Here is a 23,460-nt window from a genome sequence, read left to right on the forward strand (position 1 = left end):
GTCCTGTGGAGGCTGGATGCCCCAGCATAGGGGGATGCTAGAGGGGTGAGGCAGGAGTGGATGAGTGGGTGGAGGAGCACCCTCTTAGAGGCAAAGGGGAGGGGAAATGGGATGGGGGTTTGTGGAGGGGAGACTAGGAAGGAGGGTGACATTCGAAATGTAAATAAATAAAATAACCAATAATAATAATAAAAAGATCCTTACTTGATCAGCCCTTCCTCTTGACACCATTTTGCAGTAGTTGCATTGATAAAGGTTTTGTTCTCTTTGGTTGTAGGCTTCCTCGCAGGTATTATTCTTGCTATTGTGTCTGCACGATTTGGATGTACATCCAGTGCTGTATTCCCCATGGAATATTTAATGAAGTGTCAGTTGTAAAAAATATTTTCAAGTCCAACAACAGATTTGCTTCATTTGGAGAACATTTAATAACATAAATTTAGTTTTTTGGTGGACTTAGGCAGTCTCAGGATTACCAGTATAATAATGAAAATATATAACTATAAGTATAAGATGATTCCTCAATAAAATCCATATTAATTAATACTGACTATAAATTTAGGTATTTATGGCATTTATTAAGGCTCTGGTTTGAATACATTTTAAAATTATGTGTATTTTAATTTTAACTGAGCTCGATGCTTTTCATCTCTAATTCTCATTTTGAAATATTTCTCTTTTATCATCTCTCTGGTTTCAGTGCTCCTTTACCATATTTAATTATGTCACCGTGTATCTTGGACTGATTTCTTTGGTGAAATACAGCTGCATTGATGTACTCTTCACACAGTATGTTCTACTTTTTACTCCTGTGAAACTTCTGGCAGATGGACACACAGCCTAGATGCTGTGTCCAGGATGCTGGGCTTCTAGGTTCAGCACAGCGTATTGGACGATACCAAGGCTTTGACACTTGAACTGATTTGAATGCCACTAGTGTTCAGTTGCTCAATGTACCACTTGAAACAGCTAGTAATGAGTGAAACTGATTTTCCCCATTGAGTAGACAGTTGCGTCTGAGCATTACTAAGGGGCACCAACATTTCAGTTTTCTGAATTTTATCGTATATGGGCAACTTTAAGGGATTTTTGTGTAAGATTGTAAGTCTGATGATACTGACAATCCCTAACTGAGGGAACATGTTTGAATATTTTCAAAGAGCACCTGCTTTCATCTCTTTGTTTGCTCCAGAGGTTTTTGATTACAAATAGCCTGTTTAATTTTTTAAAGAATTGGAAAGATTAATGCTTGTTTATTTCCCCTTCTCCATGTTCACATTAAATCCTAGTGTGTGTTTCACACATATGTTTAGGATAGTTTTCCGGTGTGTCACAAGCTCCCACAAAGCCTGTGCAAAATGATTCCCTTGTGGTGCTGATGGCAGACAATACCTACCATATAATTTATGTAGTTAGTAGTTGCAGAATTTAGAATATTAGAAAACTATGAACACTACACTTTTCTTAGCTCAGTTGCATCATCATTTTTTTCTATGAAATATAATTATTGTGCCTGAATTAATCCAGCTCTGATTGTAGAATGGGATCCAATACATTTACTGTTATTTAAAAATTAGAAGGTAGTTCCAGTGACATTATCAAACAGTTTTGATAAACTATATTAAATCTGCATGTCAGGGGTTACTATTAAGGTAAATTTAGATGAGAATATTTCATCATTTTGACACTTTTTGAGATTTTGGAATTTTGAGTAGTAACTTATTATAGCACAAAAATGTTATAATAAATATTCCAGAAGCCAATTTCTAGCTTGTTGTGGTTGTCTGAAGGTCTATTGTCCTTCATTGTAGAAAACAACAAAGCTATTAATTAATTGAAAAGTCTAAAATCTTATTATGCTTATGATGAATAGTAACCTACATTTGATCATTTTTAGTATATAAAATAATTGCTGTAACTGTTCAGCATTAGCTATGTGATTGTTTCTATCGTGAATACTCTGAACTCTGAGGGTTTCTGAGCTGGGCAGGGGTTCAAAGAAATGTTTCTTGCATCTTATGCTACAAGTGCTGGTACAAACTAGAAGTTTCACAACTAGCAGAGATCACACAGCCGAAGAATTGGCAGTCTCATGTTGAACTCTGATTTATATGATTCCATACCCTTATCAAATTGTTACAATGACACCATGCCTATAAATTCAAGGGACAGTCTTGGACTTTTAGTTCGAAACTGCTGTCACAGTAGACAGACCAGGCCAGCTGTGTTTGTGTGTACACACCTCTGGACAAAGTGCAGTGACACACAAGTGAACAAGGTTAGATCACAAAGATTGAATTGAGAGCATTATCCAATGATTGTACTGTCTTCTCTTCTAGACACACTTACCTGGGGAAGAGAAAGGAAGACTGTCTTTCCAAGACAGATCTAAGAGGTGTGGATGAATGAGATCAAAACAAAAAAAACCCCAAAACCAAGCCAAACCAAACCAAACCAAAACAAACCAAACCAACACAACAACAACAAAAACCAAAACAAAACAAAAAAACGTTTGAAATAGATTCAAGCCCTCTAAACATATTCCTGTTTTTGAAGCTTAATGGAAATATGAAGGCACACAGTAGGGCTACAGGGCAGTAGGACATATCTGGATGAGCAGTGTAACCACTAAGCATAAGGTGCTATGCTTTCTTCAAGGCACAGAACCTCCTTAGGGTTGAGAACTAGTACACAAGGATAAGTATATGAACATCAGAAGCACATTCAGAGCAGGGATGGGGATGTTTACATGAGTCACCATGAGGTTTGTGAAGAGTTTCATGGGTAAGTTGATCTTAACTTTCAAAACATAGTAGGGAAACCTCCCAAGCACAGAAGAAATGTAGTGGGATGGATTGATTATGAAGTCCCAGACAGCCAGGCAATGTCACCTTGACTGAGACTTTTCCCACTCATGACCACATCTAACTTGTAACTTTTTATGTGTATCTGAATTATACAGTAGTATCAATCCAACATTTCATGGTAGTAAATCACAAATTTATTTTAAATCAAATAATTTGCATATGCATTAATTTTTAGCTTTTATTAAAGACAAAAGCAATTTTGCACACTAATGTGAGTGTGTTTGCTGATTTTCAAAGAAAGTAAAATATTGGCTGAATATTTGATAATACAGAATGTAGAATATATTCAATACTTTCTGGAGTTGATCAAGAGTTTGATTGTTTAGTCATCAATACTGTTTTATGTATGTTGTACCAAATGGCAGAAGTATATTAAGGGCCATTTCAGAAATTGATCCTCAATCTTGCTTAATCTCAAGCCAAATGCATTTAATGATTTCTTGTGACACTCAAGTCACTGACTCAAATGGCCATTTTCAAAATCAAACATTCTAACACAGTACCATCCAAAGATATTTGACAGTTACATTTGGAGGAGTGATAGTAGGAAAATATTAAAAGCCTTTGTTCTCATAAGCCATTATTGTTCTATATGATTATTAAAAGCGTCACAATGCATGTTATAATAGTTTCTGAGCTAAAGTGCTTCAGGCATTGTCCGATAATGATCACTAGTTCAATGCAAATATTATAAGTTTAGCATCAAGGCTAAAGTGAATTCTTTCCCTGCACTGCCCAAAACACTACAGGTTCTTTATGCTTCATCTTTTTAAATAATTTTGGCGATTGCAGGCTCAGAAACATTTTATAGTTGACAAATTATTCATAACCTCCATACTCATGATCTCATCACGTGGGTTCATGCCCCAAGTCAAGAGACTGAGGTCTCGATCAGAGCTGTCTAGGAACAGATCTCAACAGCTACAGGGGACATTTAAGGTTCTCCCGAGTCCAGAGTGACTGATGTGGTGATCACAAGACCTGGCCAGGGAAGAGAAAGCAATGGGAGTCTATTACAGAGATGACAGCACCAGGGCAAGGGCACAGAGTGAGAATGACTGTTCCTGTCCTCTGCTGGGACCAGTGGGTCTTCATCAAGTCTCTTTGGTTTTCCAATATGTATATATAGGTGCATGTGTATTTGTGTGCATGCATATGTGCATTGAGGGCAAAGGTCAATGGTGGGCATCTTTTTCAGTCACCCTCGATCATAGTTTTGAGACAGGATCTTTCACCAAGCATGGAGCTCACACCCATTTGCCTTAACTGTCTGGTCATCTAGGGTCTGTCTGTCTTTGCCTCCCATGCACTGAGATCACACTAGATTCACTTATTTTATTTATTTGTTAAAAAAAATCCTGAATGCTTGGAATTAAATAAATATCATCATGCTTATATGCGAGCACTTTACAAGCAGTGCTATCTCCTCAGCCTTGTAACTTCTTTATTTTTCTATTTATTTTTCATTTTATTTATTTACTTTTTATATTTTTGGGTATTTCATGCTATATTTCTATCATTTCCCCACTTGCCTTCCTCACTCTGACATCTCTCATGTTCCCCCTCTCAAATTTGTGAGCTCTCCTTTACTATTGTTACATAGATAATACTTAAGGATACAAGCAATGCTTTTCCTACTGATTTTATTTATATGTGTATTCATTTATGGTTTGGGGTTGGGTAATCTATCAAGTGACTCATCTTAGAGAAAAATTATGCACCTTCTATCACAAGCCATTGATTGTTTATAGTTCTTTGTCTAGAGGTGGGTCTTGTGAAATTTTCCTCATCTGTGTTGGCACCTGGCTTTGTCATTATGCAGGTCCTGTTCACGTAGCCATATTGTTGAGATTTTATGGTGCAGCTTCCCTATCATATCTAAAAGCAGCAAGCATACTGGTTCTCTGGTTCTTGGAAACTTCCCACTCCCTCCTTTGAGCCTTAAGTATAGTGGTTGCATTGTTGATGTCTCAGTTTGTAGGAGACATGTAGGTACTTGTACTCACAGATAAGCACGAGGGAAACCAGGAATGTTAAACACACAGGGTTCTCTCCTCAAAGGGAGAGATGTTTTCCTGTTAAACTATTTTCTCCCCAGAATGTTGGGAGCAGTGATGATTAATAGCCTGGTGACCTCCACACTATCTAAATGGCCAGGCCACATCAGCTCCCTCAAATCCTAATCATAAGGCTGTTTATCTCAGTCAGTCTATAGCACTATTCTCCAGAGACCCTTGCCATAAACTTTACTTACCTTGATCCTGCTTCCTTAGTAATCTATAGAACCTATCTTAATAGAAGATGTCACTGGGTACATTACAAGAGTTTCAGTGTGATCATGTCTTAAGTGCTGTTGTGCAAAAGGACTTGAGTTAATTATTATCCAGAAACCTTTTTCTCCAGAATGTATTGTGGACATATTCACCAAAAATAAACTATCTGGCATCAAACTCTCAAAGTTTGAGCAAGCACTGTCTTCTGAGTCATGTAGAAATGAAATTCTTTCTTTCCTCCCTGGGATGACAACACTCTGATGACTGGTGTTTGTAGAGACCCTCACGTGAATTGGGGTTGTACACAACCACAGTAAGTTGTTCTCTTCGGTTTGACCAGTTATAGATCTCTGTATTAATCTCTATCTCCTCTATAAGGAAATTTCTTTAATGGGGTGAGAGCTATCCTTACCTGTAGCTAAGTGTAAAGGGTGAATGTAAAGTGTAGTATCTCTCTATCACTTTAGAGTCTCATCACACCTAAAACATGAAAGACAGGGTCTTGCCTTTCCATTTTATTGATTTTTAATTTTTATTTTATTTATGTCTTTATCAAAGACAGGACGTCACTGTGTGTCTTGGCTGGCCTGGAGATTGTTGTGAACCTCCTGCCTCTGCCTTCTGAGTGCTGAGATTACAAGCATGTACTAACTCTTGTTATTTGTTACATAAATATGGATGATATTAACAATTCCTATTTGTAATGTGAGGAAAGTGCTGTGCTGCTGGGGACAGTGTAGGACTCTGTGCAGTGGTGAGAGCTCAGAGTACAATAGCCTTTCAGGGAAATAACTGAAGCAGTATTTAGGGAACATTCTGGAGGAGTAATTCCAGGTTTCAGAAGACGGGTAGGAAGTTTTTGTCAGCAGCATAGGAGGTTTATTTGAGAAGGGCTGTCTAAAAGGCCCAGTTCTGGTCTTGGATAGAGCTGGTAATTGAACTGAGATATCTTAAGAATACTCAGGTTAAAATTAGCCCTTCTCTCACATTAAGTGAATCGTATTGAAAGTGAGGCTACAAAGGGAAGCAAAACTACAAAAAAAAGAGCCATTTAATTCGCATATGAAGACGTGAATCTTTCCTAAAGAGAAACATGACTCTGTTGGCCACATTTCTCCAGTGAGGTTGGAGTTATGCATTATTGTAAGACCATTTAATTTACTGATTGAAATTAGCATGTGTGATGCAAACTTTCTGACATTTAACGTATTTATACTCCTGTGTATGTGTGTGTGTGTGTGTGTGTGTGTGTGTGTGTGTGTGTGTGTGTGTTCACATGCATTCTTGATGTGGCATTTATGTGTGTGAGGGGAAGGGGTCAGAGAACAAAGACATAAAGTTGGTTATGTGAGTGCTAGGGATCAGACTCAGGTTGTCAAGTTTGTATTAGAAGCTCTTTTACTCACTAAGCCTTCCCTTTGACCTCTGATCTAGTTTATTTGCTTACACGTCTTGCCCAACTTGTTTATATTGTAGGCAAAATCTCACTGTGTAGTCCAGACTTGCCTAGTTCTCAATGTACAGTCCAGCTTGGCCTCAACGCAGGATCTTAGCACCCTGGCCTCTGAGATTGTAGGTATGTGAACCACAAGCCGTTTAAGAAGTCCCCTTACTGTTTAAACCCCTAGCATGAAATTATATAATTCTAGTTCTCTCGCAGAAAGCCATATATGAAGTATGAGATACAGACAACTGCTTTTCCTAAGTTTGGGTTGGCTGCATATTTATCACGTGCTTCTAAACTGGATGCACCCTATGACCAACCACACCTCGGAATGTTTGTTGTTTTCTTGTTTGAAATAAAGGACAGGCATCTGTCTTGTGAATGCTGCCTCATGAAATTGAAAGGTCGGTTCTTGGCAATGTATCATTGAGACAAAATATTCATTTGACACAGTTTGCATTTTCAGAGTTTATTCAGCCACAACAAAAATAATGCATAGCTCCCTGCAAGAAATTATTCCCAAATGGAACTGACTGAGAAAACATAAGGAAAAATGAAAAACTGAAAACCTAGAGTTTCTCACTTAGAACTTAAATGGACATATTCTCCTGATTTACTTAACCTGTACCACATTCTGAGTGGATCACATGCCTTTTAAAAAATATTTTTAAAATATTTTTTTGAGATTATAATACAATTATATCATTTTCTTTGTCTCTTTCTTCCTCTACACCCTTCCTTGTACTAAAATCTCTTTGCTTGTTTTCACATTTGTGGCTTCTTTTTCTTGAATTGTTGTTGGTGTGTGTGTGTGTTTGTGTATTTCTAAATATATAAACACAACCTGTTTCATCTGTGCCTTCTTTTTTGCATGTATATGTTTTCGGAACTGACCATTTGGTATTTAGGTAACCAGTCGGTGTGCTCTTTTCTGGGAATGACTTTTTCTGTCTCCCTCAGCATTTCTTCCTTATCTGTAGTTCTTGGTCAGGGCTTGAAACCTCCTGAGCTTTCCTTAATTTCATGCTACGACATCTACAGGGGTCATCATTTTTCATGATAAGGCTCCCACACCAGGCTGAAGCTGCTGCTGGCCAGGGGTTGACTAGTGTAGGTCCTAGCTTCCTGATCTTTGTTTAGACATTATTCCTCTGCAAAGGTAGTAGGGAAAGCATCCTGCACAATGCTTTTGAAAGACCAAACAGCTGCAGAGGAGTTTCTGATCAGACACATCTAGGAACTGGGTTGGGTAAACATCCCATACGTTGACCCTGAAGAGAAATTTTGGCAGAAAAGAAAATGAAACCAAACCAAACCAAACAAAGCAACAATAACCAAAGCCCCAAGTTATAAAAGAAAATCATTATCCACTCATTTGTTGATTGACAACTAAACTGGTTCCAAATGTTTGCTATAGTGAATAAAGCAACAATAAACATGAGAGCACAAATATGGAGTTCTCCTTGTAGAAAAATGGATGGATTAAGTGAAGTCATAGAATCTCAGGAAGAAAAAACTTGCAACTTATCTCTCATATGCAGAATCTAGCTACTATAACTATATATGCAAACAAATGAACACATTAATACAGTACACTGTGAAAGAAGAATAAGAAAATGTAAATATTAGAGGATGGGGAAGGACCGAATGCAGATCATAGACATGAGCTATAAAAGATTTTTTTTATTAGATATTTTCTTTATTTACATGTAAATTTCTCCATTCCCAGTTTCCCCTCCAAAAAACAAAGAAACAAACAAAAACAACAAAAACAAACCCCTGTTGCCTCCCACTTCCCCATGCCTGCCACCCCGCCCTCTCCCACTTTCTGGCCCTCGCATTCCCCTACACTGGGGCACAGAACCTTCATAGGGCCGAGGTCCTCTCCTCCTATATAAAAGAGATTTTAAAGCGAGTTGTTTCTCTAGTTTTGATTCTGTCACAGATAACTTTCACCTGCCTTAACTGGCCTTTTTGTTCTCTGTATTCTACACCATAGTAGCTTTGTGGTTTGCATAGCAGGTAAGTTTAAATTGTTGTTTGAAAGCCAAAGGACCACTTGTGGCTGATTTGCACAGAGCCAGACTCATCCAAGGAGCAAGGGCAGCCCACAGACGCTTTTATGGCCAAAGGCCAAGACTGAGTTCTAGTCACCAGGACAGTGTCCAAGATTAGGTTGCAGCTCATATTTAGTTGAGTATTGTTGCTGCTACCACTCACTCACCCATCAGACTTCAGTTACCCCTGACAGGCTACTCTCAAAAGCCAAAAGTCGCTGCCTCTGTGGTCATCCCCAGTACAGAGAAACAGCTAGCCTGGGTTTTGCTTTCCTGTGTTACTGTTACTAGTGTCTAAGTGCTTGGGTCTGACTTGCTCTGTCACGTGAGATTTCTATCCCAGAGCAGTAAGTATCGGTGTGAACATGACCACTCCTTTTCATTTATTGTCTTGTGATGTAAGGTGGGAATTCCTCGAACAAAAGAATGAAGAGTAAACAACATCCCTTCAGAAAAACTTGTGTCTGGCTTATGTTTTCTCCACACCCCACACTCTGTCTATAGCCTCTTCCTTCTCCTGTTGGGATGTCTTATGGTTTTGTAATGTTTTCATTTCTTGCTCTGGAGTCCCGTCCATCCTCATTTGTACAGATTGTCCTTCAAGTGTTGCCTACACAGTCATTGTTTACTTCCTACATGAAGAAACACATCCCTTCATTTGGGATTTTCCCTCTCCTCTCCTCTCCTCTCCTCTCCTCTCTTCTCCTCTCCTCTCCTCTCCTCTCCTCTCCTCTCCTCTCCTCTCCTCCCCTCCCCTCATCTCCCCTCCCCTCATCTCCCCCCCCTTCTCCTCCCTTCCCCTCACCTCTCATCTCTGTTTCTGAGCTCTCATCTCTGTTTCTGAGCATGGTGGATATCTCCCTAATTTTTTTAACAAGCCAATTGAACATCTTGAATTTGTCCCTCTTCTCTTCCACTCTCCAGTTTTCCTCCCTATCCATTCTCCTTCCATGTGTACCTGAAGGCTGGGTGTCAATCATCTCAGGAAGCTCTGTCATAATTAACAATAGGCAGAGTTCAACAATGTGTGCTCAAGAATTTTCACATTCAACAAAAAAACCAAAAAATATAAAATTAACTAATGTAACTATAATTATTATAGTTACAATATAACTAATATAACTAATAACTAAAAAAACTAATAATGATACCTAAAATTCTAAGTATAATGCTAGTACATTATAGTATATGATTTTTCAGACATAAAATAAAACACAGCTGTGAGGTTTTTGCTAAATGTAAACTTAGAATATAGAAAATCTTCTTGAGTAGGTGTTACTTTGAATTTATGCAAGGAAGTGAACTTGGTTTCAATGAAACCAAGTTGATTTTAAAACACCAATAATCTTTGCCAGATTTTTAACTCGATGGGCTGAAAGTAAAATTGCTCATAGCTTTTCTCCGTAGAGCCAGTTAGCAGGAAATCTTCTCATAAGCATTGCCACAAGATGGGATGGAAACGTGAAGCCTGAGGAACAAGGTATAAAGATCAAATGGATTGTCAGTTCTGAGTCTTCAGTTCTGTACTGAGAAACCTGGGACTGTTGCACATTATCTGTCTTAGAGAATTGTTGAAGGTGTGTGAGCCAGATACATGACCTTAGGTTCTAATTAATGGTCGTGAAAATCAAATTAACATGTTATTGAAAGAGTTCTTGAGTAGAAAATTTCAAAATTCCCCTTTCCAGTTTGGAGTCCTACTTCCTGACAGCGTGGCAGAACAGGCTCCCACTGTTACCCTGTCTGTGTTCAAACTGGATGGAAAGGAAATCTACAGTGATGTGAGCGTCTGGTTAGTTTTTAAATAGCAAAATGAATGTCTTGTTTACTACAACATGAAGTTGAATTTCGATCGTCAAATTATTTAAGATGTGATGGGCCTTCCTTTGAACCTCATTAACTGAGCTTTTGTCATGATTATTTAGATGTGGATAAAAAAATTAATGTTTACCCATGAGGTGATTAACACAGTTATGTCATTAGATATTATAACAAGATTTGTTTTTATAATGTAACTTTTAAATGTTATGCTAACCTTTAAAATATGCTTAAAACAAATTCATATAATGTAGATTCTTAAACACGTAAGATTATGCTTTTTATACTTCAGAAAACTACATGAATTTGACCTTCCTCTTTTTGTAAATGCCACTTGTAATTTTTCATTGTTACTAAAATTAGTATATCATTTTATTGTATGAATGTATAGATATGTGTGCAGATATATTATAAATCTTATGTAATATATATGTAGATTCAAATATACAAATTTATAATTGTCAGATGAGTATATTTATGCACACAACATATATTTGTATATATAAATATAGATATAATGATATATATTTACCTATTTAAATATACACACATAAAATTGTTGCATTTATGTTCATATGCATATCTATGAATTAAAAATATAACTTTGATGCTTTATTAAATTCTGTGATATAAGGCTAAAATAATTACTTTATCTCACTTAAAAGTTTGATAAAGATATGTATTTGAAATTGTTATGGTTGATTATTAAACATTGCCATATTATTTAAAAGTCATTAACTAGACATCTTCCAAAATTAGATCAATGCTGAGCATGGTGGATATCTCCCTAATTTTTTTAACAAGCCAATTGAACATCTTGAATTTGTCTAATGTAACCATAATTATTATAGTTACAATTAGGGACTTCCTTTCTTGCCTATACTCCACTGTTATGCAAATGGAAACACTGGAGTTCTAATTTGTCCCACTGAAGGGCTATTCCATTTGCCCCTTAATCAGTAAGTTGTGCCAAGTTGGGGGACCCACAGGTATTGCAACCACAGGGTTGCAGGAAAGGTATTTTTGAGCATGTCCCTTCAGTCTGTTCTGTCTCCTTTCTAGTCGTAGGTCTTCAGTGGTGCTCATCAAACACAATAGTCTACTTTGTAAATGATATTCAGATAGCTGTCACTTCCAATGGGCTTCAGCTGTGAGGGCTATAGCATCTCCTGGGATCCTTGAGAATACTGTCATTTAGACACTGTTGTGTTACATTCCTCATTAACCCAAAGAAAAGGTCACTAACTCTGACCTAGAGGTCAGCTTGCTTTCTGACCCATGTGAACACCCATGGTAATTTATTGGTGAGAGATGAATGTGGAAGAAGAGCGATTGTTCTAGACTGCTAATGAGGAGCATTAGGAAGGATTCAGTTGCAATTCCCTCAGATAGCTATGTGGTGATGGTCCTCTAAGTTGCTAGGACACCAGTAGTTTTAGTCATATCCTCTTATATCATTTCTAGACAGTTGGTTATTTAGGAGATAAGAACCCAGAATTATCTTCCTGACACTACTGACCAGAGGACCAAGAACCACTGGTGGGGTATCCTTTCCCTAAGTCTACCTAGCCAGCTTCTATGCCCTTTTCTCACTGTTCTCTTGTGATAACCCTGTCATCCAGTGGACTGAGACATCTATTTATCTCTTAGAGCTAGATGGGATTGTTAGGTATGACAGTTGGGATAGCTCTCCAATGGGGCAGTTGAGATAGCTCTCCAATGGAGCTGTTGGGATAGCCCTCCAATGGGGCAGTTGGGATAGCCCTCCAATGGGGCAAATGAGATAGCCCTCTAGGGGTAAATGGAATAGCCCTTCAGTGGGACAAATTAGAACTCCAGTGTTTCCATTTGTATAACAGTGGGGGTATAGGCAAGAAAGGAAGTCCCTGTCTGGTGCCTGGATAGACATGAGGTAGAAATAAAGGTAAGAGTTATTACCACTAACCATCCTAGACAGAACACCAGGAGATGTCAGAAAGGATAGTTTAAAAATCTTAAGTCCAAACTAGTTAGAATCCTGTAACAGACCCTCAAGGGCATCCGTCCATTGGACTCCTCACTTCTGTTGGTCTCTGAGGATAGACTTTAGAGCTAACAGTTGTTGGAGTGGCTAGAGTCACAGTATGAATACCATCCTAGATGGCTTCTAGACACAGAACAAAGACATGTAACCATCCTTTGGAAACAATGGCAGACCTTTCTCTCTCAGCTGCAGGTAGGGCTCTGCAGTGTTGAATTGCATCAAGCTCATGATATCCTGTATCTGGATTTTCATAGGAAGCATGGGTTCTGTTTGATTTTAGAGTCATCACTTCAGAGTAGGGAGAGTAAAAACTGGGGTGGACTTATGGGTGGACACCTACCACCACTGTCTATCCTGAAGTGTTAATTCTGATCAGTAGCTCAGTGACCTGGCCAGGGTAGCACCTTATGAAAGTGGATCCACTTTAAGCCTTGCTAGGGGGAGAGGAAGAATAAATAATCATGTTAATAAGACAATGTACCTTTCTTTCTAAGAATTCCTGCCTGCCTTTGTGTAGGTGACACAGGGCTACCATGAAGCTCTGCTGATCTGAGTCAGGACAGAAAGAAAGAAAGGAAGGAAAGAAGGAAGGAAGGGAGGAAGGAAGGAAGGAAGGGAGGAAGGAAGGAAGGAAGGAAGGAACAAAGGAATGAAGGAAGGCAGGCAGGAAGACCTAATACTTCCTTTTTCTTTTCTTTTCATCTAGTTGCCGGCTACTGGCCAGAGCCTAAATATCATTTTTTTTTTTTTTAAAGTTTGGTACTTGTGGGCTTCCTTCTACTTACTCCTCTCTATGTGGCTGTTTGTCTGCCCTGAGGCTAACCTCCATGCCAGTGTAACTCAAACAGGATGACTTTTTCTTTCTCTTTTCCATCTTCTTTCTCCTGGTAGTGATCTGCATTTGCAATGTGCTATTCTGATGATATGGGGTTTAAAAATTTAATAAAATTGTCCTTGACCTTAAAAAAAATTGCTCAGGTAGAGGAGCATAAACTTCAACTCACTATCTTAGTGACAATGGATTTAACAATTCAAACTTTTGACTGTGTCATTTGTCTGTCATTATCAGATATCATTTTTATTATTTTATTTTGTTTATTTTTTTGAGGCAAGGTGTCACGGTGTAGCCCTGGCTGGCCTGGAGCTTGCTATGTAGATCAGTCTGGCTTTGAACTCACAGAGATCTGTCTTTATCTGCCTCCAAGATTAAAGTGCCAAGATTAAAGATGCGTTCCACCATTTTTTAGGTCAATTTACTTTTAAAATGTTTATATGATGACAAATCTTATTTGCTATAGATGAGAAGTCTTATGTTCAGTTGTTTTTCTTCCTTTAATTTTTTTTTTTTTAAAGAATGATGCCTCATTATATAAAGCAATTGACTGATACAAATTGGTAAATGTACTAAATGGGACGGCTAACTTGATTGTTAACTTGAATCACTTGGGAAGAGAAAACCACAACTGAAAAATTTCTTTCATCAGTTTGGCCTGTAGGCAAGTCTATAGAGCTTGTCTTGATTACTCATTGTTGTAGGAGGGCTCAACCCACTGTGGGTGGTGCCATCCTTCGGCAGGAGGTCTGGGTTTTATAGCAGAGCAAGAAGCATTTTTCCCTTGACTTCTTCAGTTCCAGCATCCAGTTTCCTGCCTTGGCTTCCCTCCTTGAGAGCCTACTACTTGCAAGTCATAGAAGCGCATTCCTGTCCAAGATGCACTTGGTCACTGCATCAGACAGCTGGAATTCTAAGTAAGAGTCTCTCTTCTTCATAGCCTTCCCACTGTTCCCCTTCATCATTTAGTCCAGAACACGGTTTTTAAATTGAAAATGGTTGCAAGTACGAGGGAGAGTAGAGGTTAGAGGCTGTGTGTGGGGGGGTGAAGAAATCACTGTTATTGGGAAGTTGTTTCACTTGTCCTATGACATAGGAGCTGGTTATATTTAATATTACAGAAGTGAGCATTTCAAAATAGTGGAGAGGAGTCTCAGTGTTCTCATCACAGAATTGTGCAATCCCTTGGTTTGATTATAACACAGTCTCTATGTATTTTGAGATGACATACTCTATTCTATAGATAGATGCCATAATCATGGCAATGAAAAGCAAAACGGAGTTAAAAAAGTGCATGGCTCTTCTTGTCATTTCCTTGGGAAATGACTGTGTCAAATAAAGTCGTGCTACACTGATATTCTTTGCTAGAAATGCATTATATATTTTAACCTTCGTTAACCAAAATTAATTTCACTGGAAATTAAAATAAACTTATGTGTCAGATTCTTTCTCATTAGTAAAAACTGATGTTAGTTTAAGAATTGAATTATTTCAATAGTTAAAATCTGTGTTTCTCCAACCTTCTGGGAGCAGTTGCAATAGTACTTAGGAAAGAATGATATTGAGAAACTTTTTTTTTTTTTGAGACAGGTTTCTTTGTATAGCCCTGGCTGTCCTGGAACTCACTCCGTAGACCAGGCTGAGGTCGAACTCAGAAATCTGCCTACCTCTGCCTCCCACGTGCTGGTGAGCATGTAGAAAATGCAGAATGTATAGGAATCTAGAAGACATCTAAGTTAAAAGTCCCTTTTCTGTTCTTTAACAATTGGTCTGAGCACTCCAAGAAAGCTTACAGAATGAACATGACACCATTTTCTTGACTTTTTTACTCTCTCAAAGTTTTGAGAAAGAAAACAAAACAAAACAAAACAAAACAAACAAGTAAGGAATAAAATGTAAGTTTTAATTTATAAAACTCGAACATTTTAAACTAAAGAGTCACTATTTTTAGAAGTCACATTCACTTAAGCAGTGTGCGAGGGTGGGTGCTTTCTCTTCCATTGAGATAATTCTGATGGGAGACATGCAGGAAATTTCTCTATTTAAGGATGCAGGTAAAGGGGAGAGAGAGGAAAGACTGGTGGGCGATTTGCTTTTGGAAGTATGGAGGTGAGATGGCCAGATGCAATTAGGACTCTTTACTCATGCCTCTCCACACCAGTTTTTAGCAGAACACCCCATGGGTGGCAGGGAAGCTAAATATTGCTCAGTTTTTATTCAATCTCCCCACTTAAGGAAAAAACCAACAACTATGTTGTAATGACTACCACATCCCTACTTTTCTATCATTTTTAGTGTTTTGGGCTCATTCCCCCTCTGCATGCATGCATGCACTCTACCATGTGTGTGTGTGTGTGTGTGAGTGTGTGTGTGTGTGTGTGTGTGTGTGTTCGCACAGGCATGGTAGTTTTATTCAAAGTCTCAACTAAGTAGTACAGTCCTTCTTTCTTTCCTCCTTCTCTTTCTTCCATTTCTTTCATGTAGAACCGAGTTTTGACTTTCTCAGGGAAAAAAAAAAAAAACATTCCGTGACTTTGAGAGACATGAACCTACAAAGATCTTCTTCTAACTAGACTTATTTTTAACCACCTTCCCACTCCTAGCATGACTTGAATAGCATCACAGAAGAGCAGATTGACGAGCTGGGGTGCAATGAGGGACCAGCCTGGATTCCTCACATTTATGAATATCCCTGTTTGATTCACTACCTAGTTTTCTAGTCTTTGGGTATATGGGTACAGGTGCATTTAGGGAACGTAGACATGTCCAACAATTTTTTCTCATTTTAATGACTCCCTCCTAAAGAATAATTTTGAGGTCAGATTAGGGAATTATGAAAGTAACCATGTTCATTAGAAGATTTCTCTGTATAAAGAATTACTGTGCAGCTTTAAATCAAGGTAAAGTTTACAATGAAAGAATTACAAAGTTGCCAGTTGAAATAAAGGTGTACACATCTTTATTTCAGCACTGTGGAGGTAGGCAAATTTCTGTGAGCTGTAGGCCAGCCTTGTCTATAAAGGGAGTTCCAGGACAGCCAGGGCTACACAGAGAAAGGCTATCTTAAGAAGCAAACCTAAAAACAAACAAACAACAAAAAATAAATACACTCATATTGGTTTGGTGTGTGTTCCTATGAATATATGTATATATGGAGGACAGAGTCTATATCACGATTGTGTTTCTCTGTTGTTTTCCATCCTTTTTTTTTTTTTTAAATTTTTCACTTATTTGTTAATTTTTCCAGTAATCCTTGTATTAATGATTTCTAGTTTTTGAGATAGGGTTTCTCACTGAAACTGGAACTCATTGTTATGGCTAGACGAGTTAGCTACCACTCCTTGGAGATCCTTCTGTCTCTGCCTTCACCCCAGCGCTGGGTTTATAGACACACACTGCCATATCCAAGTTTTCCATGGGTGCTGGGGATCTGAACTCAACTCCTCATGCTTGTGTAAAAAGTACCTTACTTCCATCTCCCCATACCCCAAAGGTACATATTCTAAATGAAAATAATTTAAGTACATTTATAAAGTTACACAACCTTTGTGTGAAGATTGAAATAGTTAAGTAGTCATGAATAATTAGTTGTAATCTAAATTGTAATCACTCTGTTGTACATTGGATCTCCAGAACGTATTATTCACATAGCTAATGATCTTAATCCTGATCAACATCTCCCTAACTTGCCACTATCTCAAAGTGGTCACTATCCTTCTCCTGTTTCCAACAGCTTGACAATTTTTTTTTGGTTCTATATGAAAGTGAGATTATGCAGTTGGGTCATTTAGTTTTATTTATTTATTTTTGTAAATGACAGGCGCTCCTTCATTCATAGACTAAATAGCGAATACTTTTCATCGTACTGGTTATTTGCCTCTACTGTGCAGAAACTTCATAGGAAGACTATTCTGCCCAACAGTAGAGTGCATATTCCTCGCAAGCACACCTAGAACTTTTCTGCAATGATAGATAATGTTCTAGGACACAAAAATATATTTTTAACACCTTCGAACCATGCAAACATTTTGCCAATGGTGACAGTATGAAACTAGAAATCATTAATACAAGGGTAACTGGAAAATTTACAAGTAAGTGGAAATTGGGAAAAAAATGGGCTTCTGAGCAACCAAGGAGCTGAAGGTTTACCCCTTCAGGGAATTACATAGCCTGAGGTAAACATAATGGAACATAAAAGTAGATATCTCTGAAGGAAGTCCATAGCCATGCATATGGACTATGCGGACCCTAAGGACGGGAGCAGCGTTGTACCTCAACTCTAATCAAAGGGAAGAGTGAAGTAGGCCCAACGTTTTCTTTGTCTTTTTAAGCATTTTGATTAAAATTTAATTATATTGCCTCCACCTTTTCTCCAACCTCTGTCACACACCTATCACACACTTCCTCCATATGCCTCCCCATTCATAAAATTTGACTGCCTCTTCTTCCCTTATTGCTATTATTATTATTTTTTTTTGTATGCACAAATACACAAATACAACCTGCTGAGTTTCTTTTTGTTGTTTGTGTATATATGGTTCAGGACTGACCACTTTGTATTGACTGGACAACCAACAAGGAGACTCATCTCTGGGAGAGGCCACCGCTTCTCTCAGCAGCCATCAGTTGTCTGTCCAGAGATATGACCTCATGGTGATTTAACCCCTTCTAAAGTCTATTGATATTGTCATTGTTCCAGTGTTGTTCATGCAGCCCTTTCTAAGAAAAGCCATGTTCAACCGACTTCCTGGTATTCCAGCTCTTACAGTCTTCCTTCCCCCTGTCCCATGATCCTCCCTGAGCTATAGATAGAAGAGCTGTGGTGTAGATGCATCTGGTATCTTCCTGATCTCTTGATCTCTGTATTGCATTCTTTGGTGAATTTCTGAGGTGATCTCCACTTCCAAAAAGGAGAACCTTCTTTGGTGAGGGGTGCTAGCTACACTGATCTGTGGATAAAAGCATTAAATATAGAATGTAGTAAAGATTATGCTTATCTAGAAAGTGGGAGTAGTGGATTTTCCTTGACCACAATAATCCTGGGAAACTGGCTAGGTCTCTTTCGGGCATGATTTCTTTCGTGTTGAGTGGGCCTTCAGTCCAACGAAGTGGTTGGTGGTTCTTGCCAACACATGAGTATCACATAATTGCATCTTTCTAGTGTTTCCAAGTTGTGCAAATACTTCTTGGGAAAACCATTCTTGTGGTTCATAGCTGTCAAGGAACAGGTAAGATGAAGAATTGCTTCCATCTCTTGGCAGCATACATAGTATTTCCTCATAGTATGGAAGTTAGACCACAGGAAGCAGGCTTTCAGGTCTAACCATCCAAACCCTGTGTCATAAGTCTGTGGTGTCTTCAGCAGTAGGGACTTACCCTCAGCTTCTGAAGGGCAATGAGAACACCCCAAAAGAAGTGAATGTAAGGAAATAACAAACAACAGAGTAGAAATAAGTGAAACCGCAGCCAGGAAGAGAAATCTTAATGTTGTAGTTGGTGTTTTGAAGTGATAAACATTGGCAAATAGGCCCCAAAGAGGAAATAGTGGCTTCTAATAAAGAAATTCAGAAAACATTAGACAGCTGCAGCCTTTGTCACAGAAAAGAAAGTATAAACAGATAATAGTACTATATAATATATATGTTATGAACTGTGAAAAGAGGTTAAGAAAATGATGTCATCCACAGTAATATAGAAAATAATGGGACTAGATCTAACAGGAAGGCTGAGAGACCTGTACCTTGGAAAATATAAAGCAATGAAGAAGAGAAAGTGGCAAGAGATCCTGTACTTACACCTTTGGCAGTTAATATATTAAAATAACTATGTTACAGCAAACAGTCTGTGAATTTAATATAATCCTTGCTAAAGTCCCAGTGACACTTCATAGAAACAAACAAACAAAAAAAGTTCATGTAGAACCACAAACAATGTGTTATTAATGAAATTTTAAGAAGAACAAAACAGCAAGAACTGCATTTTTTGAATTCAAAATAAAACTATGTTGATCAACACTGTATGATGCACTCATAAGTATAGATGCCAAGGCCACTGGACTGGGGATAATAGAAATCCTTGGAACACACACGATCAACTGCTCTTCAGCAAGGATATCAAGAAAGCATGTCTCTTCAGAACACAGTGTTGAAACAAAACCTGGATATCACATATGTGAAAGAATGGAATTAGATCACTGCATTTTACCACAACTCAGAATGGAACACTTAAACAAATGCCTTGAGCCATAAAACTCCTAAGAGGAACCATGAAGAAAGACCCATGATTTTTGTCCTGGTACCCTAAGTTTTGGATCTTTCCTCAAGCACATATTTGTAACAAAAGCAAATGACTATAGCCGCATCAACTATAAAATGTATTTCTCTATTTTAAGTTACTATGGTCTATGTGAAATTAGTATGGAAATATGTTAATAATTAATCTATACTCTATATGGGTTGCACTAAATAGCAAATATCCTTTGTACAATTACCTTTTGTTAGTTAGTAATATCAATAAATGAAATTATACTTAAGTAAAGAATGTTTATGCAAACTAATGTGACTAGCTGAAAAAGGTAGTATAAATGAAATAATTACATTATTAAAAAATTTTCCACATGTCAAGGGCTCAAGTTTTGTCAAATCTCATATAAAAGGCAACCATGCAGTATTATTGTGTTATATCCTGTCTTTTCCCTCTGGGGGCAACTTTGAGAAATAATTGGAAAGACATTGGTAGGAAGCAGAGAATTCCATAGCATTGGTTGATATTCAGTTAAGTTGGATGACCTTAAAACCTAGGACAGTAAGTTTTAGAGTGTGATAATGCTCAAAGATGGTTGAACAAGTATATATTTGACATTCTGAGAATACCACTGGAAACTTACTGATGCCTGTACTCAAACCCAAACTTTCTAAGCTTTTTCAGAAGATGATTTTGGAAGAACTGTGAGGCGCCTTTCTTCCTCAAGGTTCCATTTGTGGAACCTGTTGTAGTGCTGCCGAGAAGGCAAAGCCCCACTTGATAAGAGAATACATTTTTAGAGCTGTCATGACAGTGTAATTATGGACTATACATCACCATTTGTGGTGAACTACTTTCTGGTTTACATTGCTAGCCCTGTGATGCATGCATGGTACACCTATATCTGCTAAGGACTGGGAACACAAGGTAGAATGGGTATACAAGAAATCTGGTACAGAACCAGACATCCAAACAGGAAAACAGAGCACACATAAGAAATTTAAACTTACATGCAATATGGTGTAGACTATGCCAGCCTGTAAGCATTTAGTAAGAGGGGGAAAGGCAAGGAGAGGAAACAACGGGGGATTGTTAATAAAGAACAAATTTAAGAGCCTGAAATGTCTGTATTGAGCAAATGTAGAAAGGATGCTTCACTTTAAAAAATAACCAAAGCTCTTGTCCTGCAGACTTGATAGGAGAAATGACCAATATTCAGTTGGAAAAACAGTGTAATCCAAATTTAACAAGAAATAATGATTAGGCTTTGAGCATGTCTGGAATGTATTTTGAGATCACTTAATACCAGAAAGTTGAGTCCTATTTTTATTAGCATATAACTCAAATAGCTATCAGTGTTCTTATGAAGCCCAGCTAGACAGACTCAAACTTTATGCTCAGCATTTCAAACTTTCAGCTCTTTCTACTGTTTACATATCTAATTGATGCCTTTTTACTCTTTCTGTAAGCTATCATGTATCCTCAGCTTGCCATTTGTGTTTATGATCATCTACATTTTTCTCTTTATGCTTTAAAATCTCTCATTGGTCACAATCGATATGTTATGTTTTCCATCTTGTGCTTTTAATGCAAATTCCCACCTCATTCTTTAAATCCTGCAATTTCTTTTTATGGGGCATTTCAAGCTTATTTCCTGAGAGATCGTTTTATTTCTACATTAGTTCTGATAGTGACATATCTTTTACATCCTCTGGGATGAGACTGGTATTCCGTGGTAGTTTCCTTGGATACACCAATAAAGGTAAGGTGCATGCTAAGTAAGATAGGAAAGTTACATAAGTGTCTACTGCAATCCACATCCAGGGCTGGGTCTTGGAATAAATTCTTTCATTTAGTCATCAAATCCTGGGAAGTGAAGGATGGTTCCCATTTGACTATGGATGTCCTTAGAGTTAAAATTATTTTCACATAGCAAAACATGGCTAGATATCAAGTATCAAATGAGTTGCTCACACTAAAAGAATCAATTCTTAATCAATTCAATGAAAGTGTCAATGCATATCTGGGGAAACATGCTGGTTAGCATTGGGTAATTATCATGCTCTTAGCATGGCTTTATGATGCTATTCTTTGGCTTTTTGTTTGTTTGTTTGTTTGTTTTATAGCAATAGACATTTCTTTGGTACCTTGTGAAGATAAGAAGTCCTGATATTCTCTCAGGGTCTTCTCTGTGAGTAAGAATATGGCTGAACATGCAGGACAGGAGGGAAATTGGGCTGAACTCAAGCTTTCATCAGGACCCAATCACAAGTAGCCAATTTACCACCACACTAACAGTATTAGCTCATTCTTGATGGGTGAGCCTTGTGACCTAATAGTCTCTTAAAGGTTCCACTTCCTAAAACTATCATGATGGGTAGGAACGCAGACATATCAGCCATAGTACTATGGCTCTCTCTATTAGATTCAATAGGGTGCACAGTAGAACACTGAATTCTAAGCTTAATATTATAAGGTTACCATATAAGCCTAATACTAGAAAAATACAGGCTTCAGAAAACATAGCATTATAAGAAATTTGGAAAGAAATGGCTTCATTTTTAAGTTACTAGAACTTTATAATTTTTTATTGAGTATTTGTTTTAATTTCACCTTAATACACACGTAATTAATTTCTTAAATCAGTGCTTGCTCCAATATACAGCCAAGCTTTTACTTGGTTGAACTTTTCATTTGGAGAGCATTTCTTTTCTTCTTCCCTTGTTTTTAAACGTATGCTTTGTTGTTGTTGCCTGTCTGTTTTGTGGTGTAGGAGTTTGCAGACAGTACCCTGAGAGAGCCAGGCAATCATTCTTCCACTGACTTAGTGCCCCAGTCCTCTGATTTACATTTCTAAAAAAGAGTCTATTGCAAACTTTTCTTCCTAATTTTAGCAAAATAACAATTTAGAGCAACTGAAAATTATGTCTTACCCTATATCTTCTTAAATAAAAATTAATTTTACTTAAGTGCCTGGGTTTGAGAAGTATAATTTGACTGAAGTAATTTGTATTTACATAGATTTTTTTAAAACTACATGGTGCTAAGAGAAGTGTCATCTTTCCCCAGACACCTTGCCAGGAACTCAAAAGTATTCTTCATGATCTGCTGCTGTAGCCCAGACCAAAGGACCTGCCTCATCCTCCCTTCAATAGCACATTTTTTCACTTGCTGCTTTCTCCCCTCCCTCCCTTTAAAAGTAGTCAAATATTTGACCATAACATTACATAGAGGATAAAGTGAGTGGATTCTTAAAAGTATAAAAACCCTTTTATTTCAGAAGCAAAGCCACTTTGATTATTACCCAATAAGCATTTAACCAGAAGGAGATAGCATCACTGACAGTCTGGGTTCCTATCCAGGTAATGGGCGTGTGCCTCATTTTAGACATAAGACACTGTTATCTTAGGAATATCCAGCTGTTTCTACACAAAGCAATTTAAAATATTTAATTTATTGTTGCCAGCAATAATTTCCTTACTGTTCTGTGAAAGGTGAGAAGCTAATTCTCAAATCCAGCTGTTCACATTAACTGTTTTCTCTCTATGCACCCCACTCCTTATACCCATCTTTGTCCATGTATCTAGCCTATTCTTTACTTTGATGACATCAGTATATGACTTATTTAATAATTCCCAGTTCTAACCATAAAATATTTGTTCTCTATACATTCTTGATTACTAATTAAAAAATATTTTAATAATTTTTTTTTCAAAACAGGGTTTCTCTGTGTAGCCCTGGCTGTCCTGGAACTCACTCTGTAGACCAGGCTGGCCTTGAACTCAGAAATCTGCCTGTCTCTGCCTCCCAAGTGCTGGGATTAAAGGCATGCACCACCACTGCCCAGCGATTTTTTTTTTAATCAAAGAACTTCAAACTTTCCAATACATTTCTTCAGAATGA

The 23,460-nt window shown here is 37.7% G+C and overlaps 1 protein-coding gene across 1 annotated transcript in view; it reads left to right on the top strand.

The window, feature by feature from the left end:
- The window catches only part of Chsy3 (chondroitin sulfate synthase 3), a 239,981-nt gene that overhangs the window by 16,284 nt on the left and 200,237 nt on the right, over positions 1-23,460 (top strand). The window lies entirely within an intron of this gene.

This window comes from Mastomys coucha, unplaced genomic scaffold, assembly GCF_008632895.1.
Source record: "Mastomys coucha isolate ucsf_1 unplaced genomic scaffold, UCSF_Mcou_1 pScaffold13, whole genome shotgun sequence".
NCBI classification, from domain to species: domain Eukaryota; kingdom Metazoa; phylum Chordata; class Mammalia; order Rodentia; family Muridae; genus Mastomys; species Mastomys coucha.